An 8,120-nucleotide genomic window follows, 5' to 3' on the forward strand; every position below is an offset into this window, starting at 1 on the left:
GTTTGCGTGAGGGGCGGAGTTTGCGTGAGGGGCGGGGTTTGCGTGAGGGGCGGGGCTTGGCGTGCGTCGGGGGCGGAGTTTGCGTGAGGGGCGGAGTTTGCGTCGGGGGCGGGGCTTGGGGTGCGTCGGGGGCGGAGTTTGCGTGAGGGGCGGAGTTTGCGTCGGGGGCGGAGTTTGCGTCGGGGGCGGGGCTTGGCGTGCGTCGGGGCGGAGTTTGCGTCGGGGCGGAGTTTGCGTGGGGGCGGGGCTTGGCGTGCGTCGGGGGCGGAGTTTGCGTGAGGGGCGGGGTTTGCGTGAGGGGCGGAGTTTGCGTGAGGGGCGGAGTTTGCGTCGGGGCGGAGTGGAGTTTGCGTGAGGGGCGGGGTTTGGCGTGCTCGGGGGGGTGTTTGCGTGTGGGGCGGATTTTCGTGAGGGGGGGGTTTGGCGTGCGTCGGGGGCGGAGTTTGCGTGAGGGGCGGGGCTTGGCTTGCATCGGGGCGGAGTTTGCGCGGGGCGGAGTTTGCGTCAGGGCGGGGCTTGGCTTGCGTCGGGGGCGGTGTTTGCGTGAGGGGCGGGGTTTGCGTGAGGGGCGGAGTTTGCGTGAGGGGCGGAGTTTGCGTGAGGGGCGGAGTTTGCATGAGGGGCGGGGCTTGGCATGCGTCGGGGGCGGAGTTTGCGTGAGGGGCGGAGTTATCATGGGGGCGGAGTTTGGCATGCATCGGGGGCGGAGTTTGCGTGAGGGGAGGGCTTGGCGTGCGTCGGGGGCGGAGTTTGCGTGAGGGGCGGAGTTTGCGTCGGGGGCGGAGTTTGCGTGAGGGGCGGGTTTGCGTGAGGGGCGGAGTTTGCGTGTGGGGCGGAGTTGCGTGAGGGGCGGAGTTTGCGTCGGGGGCGGGGCTTGGCGTGCGTCGGGGGCGGAGTTTGCGTGAGGGGCGGAGTTTGCGTCGGGGGCGGAGTTTGCGTGAGGGGCGGGGTTTGCGTCGGGGGCGGGGCTTGGCGTGCGTCGGGGGCGGAGTTTGCGTGAGGGGCGGAGTTTGCGTCGGGGGCGGAGTTTGCGTGAGGGCGGAGTTTGCGTCGGGGGCGGGGCTGGGTGCATCGGGCGGTGTTTGCGTGTGGGGCGGGGCTTGGCGTGCGTCGGGGGCGGAGTTTGCGTGGGGGCGGAGTTATGTGAGGGCGGGGAGTTTGGCATGCATCGGGGCGGAGTTTGCGTGAGGGGCGGGGCTTGGCTTGCGTCGGGGCGGAGTTTGCCCCGGGGGCGGAGTTTGCGTGAGGGGCGGGGTTTGCGTGGGGGCGGAGTTTGCGTCGGGGGCGGAGTTTACATCGGGGGGGGCTTGGCGTGCATCAGGGGCGGAGTTTGCGTGAGGGGCGGAGTTTGCGTGCGGGGGGCTTGGCATGCATCGGGGCGGAGTTTGCGTGAGGGGCGGAGTTTGCATCAGGGCGGGGCTTGGCATGCAGGGGGCGGAGTTTGTGTGGGGGGGAGTTTGCGTGGGGGGGCTTGGCATGCATCAGGGCGGAGTTTGCCTGAGGGGGGGGCTTGGCTTGCATCAGGGCAGTTTGCACGGGGCGGAGTTTCCATGAGGGGCGGGGCTTGGGTGCGTGAGGGGCGGAGTTTGCGTGGGGGGCGGCCGGGTTTGCGGGGGGGGGCCGGAGTTTGGCATGGGTCAGGGGCGGAGCCAAGAAGCATCACTTTTGGATCCCGAGGATGCGAGCAATGTGACCTTGTTGAATACGTTAATACCCCCACACACACCTCCTCCCCTGCCCTCCATCACGGCCCCTCGCCCCCCCCGCAAAGGAAGCGCCAACGCAGCCGGCACGGCAAAAGAGACCGCAAGCGTTTATTCAGTCACACACAGAGCCGGTTCCGGGAGAGACTCCGCACCGGGGCTCGGGGCCCGGCCCTGGGGCACCTCGGCTGTCCTACCCAGAGCCACGCTCGCCAGTCCGGCGTGGAACAGACACACGGTCGGTCCGTCAGGCTGCTGGAGAGCTGGGCTGCTATGTGCAGGCTGCCGCCAAAACCGAGGAGCCAGCTGCAGGACGCTAGAAGAGAGGAGAAAAGGGGCAGCCAGCTGGATGGGGGGGGGCGGCGGCGGCGAGCGAGAAAGCACGAGGCAAGGAAAGGGACGGCGAGTGAAGGACGGGGACAGGGAGCCTGACAGAGAGGGAGGAAGAAGCGGCAGGAAGAGAGGCAGCGGGACGGCGACCGACAAACCAGGACGGGGAGCGGGACAGAGAGGCAGAAACGACCCTGGGCGGGCAGCGCCACGGCGAGGGAGGAAAAGAGAATAAGGGCAGGGAGCCGGACCGAGAGGTACGGCGAGGGACAGCGGCACGGGGAGCAGGACAGAGCAACAGAGAATAAAAAAAGGAAGCGGGAGCGTGAGAGAACCGGGCTGGGGAGCAGGGAGAAGGAGAGATAAAAGGAGAGAGCAACAGAGGGAAAGAGGACCGGGGAGCGGGACGCTGGGGCAGAGTGAGAACAAGAGGGGCAGGGAGCAGGACAGAGGGGCAGAGGCAGAAGGAGGACAGAGGGACAGAGAGACAAAAAGAGAGGACGAGGACTGGGGCAGAGGGGAGAGACAGACGGGGGCAAGGAGCAGAGACACAAAGGTGCCAGGAAAAGGACGGTCAGATGGAGCGAGAAACAGGGTCGGGGAGCAGGACAAAAGGACAAAGAAAAAGGCGAGGAAGAAGGAAGGAAGGATAAAGGTGGGACAGGGAACGGGACATACGCAGTGAAACAAAGCAGAACAGAGAAGAGAGGACAGGGATTGAGGAACAGAGAGAGAGATGCAGGCTGGTACACAGAGACGGCGAAGGTAAGCAAAACCAGCGACAGGCAGGAGGACCTGGTTCTGACACCCCATCGCTCCCGGTGTCGCTTCCACGGCCTCAAAAATGCGACGTGCCGCAAGACAAGAGAATGGGAGAGTGAAAGCAAAGGCACGGGAAACTTAACGCTCTTAGTAATTTCACTGAGCATCACAGCTTACAGTTACTCAATGTCTTCCGGTGTCACAGGGTGAGGTACAACTGATTTCGTCTCCATATCTCTGGACAGAGCTGTTCTCATATCTGGGGGGGGGGGGGAAGAAAAAAAAAAAAGATATTCTAAGACGACAGTCCTTGCACAAAGCCACGTTCAGCGAATTCTCTATTACAATAAGGTCGTTTCTAACCCAGAAGATTTCACAGAATCATAGAGTATCTCAAGTTGGAAGGGACCCATACGGATCACCGAGACCAAGCCCCCGCTCCACGCGGGACTACCTAAAACTAAACCGTGCGACTAAGAGCATCGTTCAGACGCTCCTTGAACTCCTGACAGGCTCGGTGGCTGCGACCGCTTCCCTGGGGAGCCTGTTCCGTGACTGACCGACCGCCCTCTCAGTGAAAAGCCTTTCCCAACGTCCGGTCTGAACTTGCCCTGACGCAGCTTCGTCCCGTTTCCTCGGGTCCTAGTGCCGGTCACCGGAGAGAGCGGAGGTCAGCGCCTCCCCCTCGAGGAAGGTGTAGACTGCGATGAGGTCACCCCTCGGCCTTCCCTTCTCCAAGCTGAACAAACCAAGTGACCTCAGCCGCTCCCCCTAAGTCTTGCCTCGGAGACCTCTCGCCATCTCGGTCGCCCTCCTCCGCGCACGCTCCGAGAGCGTTGTTCGGCGGCACCGCTCTCGACTGGAACCTAACGCTGCACGTAACTCAACTGAGCGGAAAGGAAATGACGGGCTAAAGGGACAAATACACGATTTAAGGCAGCCGCAACGATGGCAGATGTCTGTCCGTAGCCCTTCTATTTATTTCACAGCGCTCCTGCGTATCAAACGAACGGTACCAGAGCAGAAAAGGTATACGGCGTGGCCACGTTACCCCTCGGGGAGGACGGCGAAAGGAGAGAAGATCTAGAAAGAGGAAGCAGCTGGTACTTCGCTTTTGGTAACAGAATTAACATCAACACGTTCCTTCCCTTTGAAATTGAAAACGCCACCCAATTCTCTGCCACTGTTGACCACCGACACTTGTAAATTTCTAGTGAAACAGCTGAGGAAAACAAAGTTTCAGGTCCCTGGCTAGGGGAAGAAACCAGGCAAGCGCCGCCGTTCCTTCCCCCGACAACACTAGCAAAAAAAACCAGCCGCTGGGGGCGAGCGTTCCTCCGAAAGAAAAATCAGGTGAGAAACCGCATTTTTATTTTCAGCTTACCTACAGGATAAATGTCTTTGTAGTTGCTACAAAACGTGTAAACTGCACAAAGATTAAGTTTTGTAACCGATCTAAGGTTCAGTACGAAAAACTACCTAAAGGAGTACGCAAAGTCCCACTCATCAACAATTATCTGACCCTGTTTCATATTAAAAAAAAAAAAAAAAAAAAAAAAAATTAATGCTAATCACACAGACAAGCCCAGGAACCCTCAACATGAGAATCTTTCCGTTCAGCCGGAGGCAGAACGAGTACTTACCACGGGCATCCTCATCTGGCTCTCCGCTGCTAGCAGAGCGGCACGCCAACGCTGTCCGGTACACGCCGTAGTACGCCTAGTTGCTTCTACGTATTTACCGCCGCCTGATTTGATACTCTCACAAAGAGATCGACGAAAAAGCCACCCTTTCTTTGAAAAAATAAAAACCAAAACCACACAGTTAAGGAACGGTAGGCGAACGTATTTCTAAATCATAACCCACGGCTTGCAGGCAGACCAAGAGCAGCTCTGACGATGCGGTACGCTCATCAAACATCTTTCACGCAGGAATAACAGATGTACTCCTTTACCACGGGACGCAGCCGGCACAGGGACAAATTTCATGCTGTTTTTGTCACACGACCGTCCTTCTGCACCAGCCAGTGGGTTCAGAATTAAGGACAGGACAGGCTAAACGCTCACACGAGCCTCCTATCCGTAAGAAACTATTAAAAATAGAAAAAAAAACTTCCACGTTTTAGATCGCGTTGCCTTAGGGACTGCCTCCTTCAAAGCCTGCCTGTTGGGGGGGGGGGGGGGGGGGGGCGCGCGTGCGTGCGCGCACACGCGCGTGAGGCGTGGAAATCGGTCGCAGAATTCAGTTGCCTAACGAGAGACGGCCCTTCTCCTCGCAAGGCAAACGTTTCAAAACGTCGCACTCTTTTCCGATTTTACCGGCTGGTACTGGGGTTGCCCTACCAGCATGAGTTGGGGACCCGTCCCTCTGGGTCCGTGCGACGCCAAATTAAATATTCTGCAAGTAACCGAGCAGGAGATGGAAAGTAAGCTAAGATACTCTCTGCCGTACAAGGTTTGTTCGCCATCGTCCCCGAGGGAATCGCACAAAGCCCACGCTTGCCGAACCGGTACGTCGGAGGCCCTACGGGAAACGGCGCTGACGTTTCGCCAAGCTCTTCTCCTGTCAAGAAGAGGACCTTTTCTGCGGCATCCCTATTGGCGTTCGGCCTGCTTTCGGCTCATTCTGGCAGGTCAGCTTTCAGAGAAAGCCTGAGATTTCAAACCGCCAAGCAACATTCACCATTCTTGCTCTCTGACTACGGGGAATTTCAGCGAATCGGAACGCTACTTGGAGCCACGTTCCGGGTCTGTTTCGCCGCAAACCAAATATCTAAGCCACGGACCGGGCGCCCGTAGAAAAATTACTTTAAAAGATTAAAGACAAGCACAGTACTCACTTCTCTGAAATTTCTTCCGGTAGCGCCATCAATTTAGCGGCCGAACCCAGCCGTCGAAATTCCGGTGCAACGGAGCGAGCAGGAACGTGTCCGTGCCGCTCTTCCCTGGCCACAGAGCCTTCCGCTCTACCCGTTACTGCGAACGTACGGAGCATCGGCGCAGCAGCACCTGTGGAATAACGCACCGCCCACAGCTATACAGAAGAAGAATCCGAGACGACGGTAGAAGACCCCAGACCAAAAGTCACCGCGGGACTAAGGGACGCGCGGACAGCGCGCGAGGGGCGGGTGTCCGGGACCCAAGCGTGGAACGGCCCCGGGATTTCTTTGTTCGGGGTCCCTCTCTTTGGAGGCGCCCCGCCCGGGCCGATCCCGCTGCTGCACCTTTCAGTTACGTTAATTATTTTACAAAATCCGACACCGGAGACTGCTGCCGGAAGCCTCGGGTCGAGCCCGAAGGAGGAGGAGGAGGAAGCGCGCCGAGAAGAAGCGTGCGTGCGCGCGACACCGTGAACGGGGTGCGAACGCTGGGGCGGCAGCTGCTCCTCCTCAAACAGAGACAGAGAGAGAAAGAAGAGGGGGAAAGCCACAGGGTACAGAGGGCGGAAGTGGAGAGGAAATGGGGCCGGGAGCCGGACAGAGGGAGGTGGAGAAAGAGGCCGTCGGAAGGGAAGGGACGGGCTGCGGGGCAGAGGGGGACTTGCCAGCGCCAGGTTCGCGGTTCCACCCGATAATCGTAAAGGTCTCTGCCAACCTCGACGATTCGGTCGCTTTAAAAAACAATCGGGATCTCGAGGCGGACCGAGGGAGAGACGGAGAATATAAAAACGGTCGCGGCTAAGAGGGCAGAGAGGGAGGAATCGCGAGACAGGGAGAGGCAAGCCGGGCAGGGGAAAAAGTCCCGACAGGCTTCTGCAGCGACAGGGAGGAATTGAAGATTCGAGAGAGGGAGCTGGACAGAGAGAGAGACGGGGAAAGGTAAGACGGTGGCGAGCTACCGGGCAGAGAAGCAGAGTTTAATGCCGGGGACCGGGAGAGGGACAGAGAGGGAAGGAGAAAGGAACGAAGGGAAGGGACGGGCTGCGGGGCAGACAGGGAGGAAGGAAGGAAGGAAGAAAGAGGGACAGGGAGCCAGACGAACCGCGACGGGGAAAGAAAAAGGTACCGACGGGCTAGGAGGCAGAGAGGGGAGACTTTAGAAAAACAGGGACGGGGAGCGAGACGGAGCCAGACCGAAAAAAGGAACCATAGCGACGGGTGCCGGGACAGAGAGGCGGGCCTTCAAAACGAGGGGCAGGGAAGAGGCTCAAGAGGGACGGAGAAAGAGAGAGACTCACGACGACTCGCTACGGAGCCGAGAAGGAAGACCTCGAACAACAGGAACGAGGAGCCGCACAGAGAGAGCCAGAGACGGCAGAAATACCGACGGGCTACAGGACCGAGGGGGAGGAATGCAGAAACAGTGGCTGGGGGCCGGACAGAGAGACAGGGAGAGAGAGAAGGAAACAATAGCCACGGGCTACGGGGCAGAGAGAGCGAGGACCTAAAAAAGGTGGGGACAGGCAGCCCGTCAGAGCGAGATGGAAAAAGAACATAGCGGGGAGCAGAAAGCAAACCAAAAAACCCCACAGCGGGGTGGGAAAGCGAGGGGGGGCAGAGGAGGGCCCGCGACGCAGAGGAGAGGCGATGGGGCCCCGCGGGCCCAGGACTCACCGCAGCTCTGGCTCTCGGCGCTGCCGGGAGAGCTTGCCAGCGCAGACGCTTCTTTCTCCTGCTCTCCGCCTTTCCTTTGCTGTCACTCCGGTCGCTCGGCTGTCCTCCGCCTAAGAGAATACACGGGTGTCTTACAGCTCCGAGGAGACGAGTCTGCCTAGATGAGTAGCCTGCCTCCCTGCCTCCTCCCTGCCTCCCTCGGTACGCGGCCGCACCGTGCTTTGGATTACGCGTGGCGACCCTGCGGTGCCCGTCGGCAGCCTGACCTGCCGCGGAGCGCAACGAGGGATCTTTCCTCACCCGGCGAGGCAGGCGCTCTCTTGCCTGCAGCGGGAGGCAGCTGCCGGCCGGAGAGCCTTCCATCTCTTCTTCTTCTTCTTCTTCTTCACCTTTCTCTGGCCATTCCAGCTTCCCTTAGGGCAGCTCCTGTCCACGGCCGGTAAGCGCTCCGCCGCCTGTCCCTTTTCGCCCCCACGCCACGAGGCGAGCCAGGCCAGGCACAGGCGAGGCGGGTGCAGTCGACGGCATCCCCAAGGGAGGGACGGGCAACCACGTCCTCAGCGCGGCCTGGGAGAGGGAAAGAAAAAGCAGTGGCCGTTACTACCGGAGGTCGGCCCTGGCCGGAGACCCTCCTCCTTCTGCAGGGGCTTCCGGAGACGCCGCTCTTTCCCCGCGCTGCTGCCGCTGCCGCCGCCGCCAGCACCCCTGTTCAGGAAGAAAGCGGCACAGGCGAGGGCCAGCTTGCCGCCTTCACGCCAGGGCTCGGGGGCGGC

General features: G+C 60.3%; 1 long non-coding RNA gene across 4 annotated transcripts; it reads right to left on the bottom strand.

The window, feature by feature from the left end:
* Window positions 1–1,692: 1,692 nt before the first annotated feature.
* LOC129200459 (uncharacterized) lies at window positions 1,693–7,916 on the bottom strand. 4 transcript variants are annotated; one of them, XR_008574908.1, is made up of 6 exons: window positions 7,648–7,916; window positions 7,348–7,457; window positions 5,635–5,803; window positions 4,439–4,588; window positions 2,973–3,054; window positions 1,693–2,019 (listed from the first exon to the last, which is right to left on the bottom strand). It is a non-coding gene; the product is annotated as an uncharacterized LOC129200459 (long non-coding RNA). The 4 variants fall into 4 exon arrangements; XR_008574910.1 differs by lacking the exon at window positions 4,439–4,588 and having other exon boundaries at window positions 1,697–2,019; XR_008574909.1 differs by lacking the exons at window positions 1,693–2,019; window positions 2,973–3,054 and having other exon boundaries at window positions 4,234–4,584.
* Window positions 7,917–8,120: the final 204 nt, after the last annotated feature.

This window comes from Grus americana, unplaced genomic scaffold (genome assembly GCF_028858705.1).
Source record: "Grus americana isolate bGruAme1 unplaced genomic scaffold, bGruAme1.mat scaffold_141, whole genome shotgun sequence".
NCBI lineage: Eukaryota > Metazoa > Chordata > Aves > Gruiformes > Gruidae > Grus > Grus americana.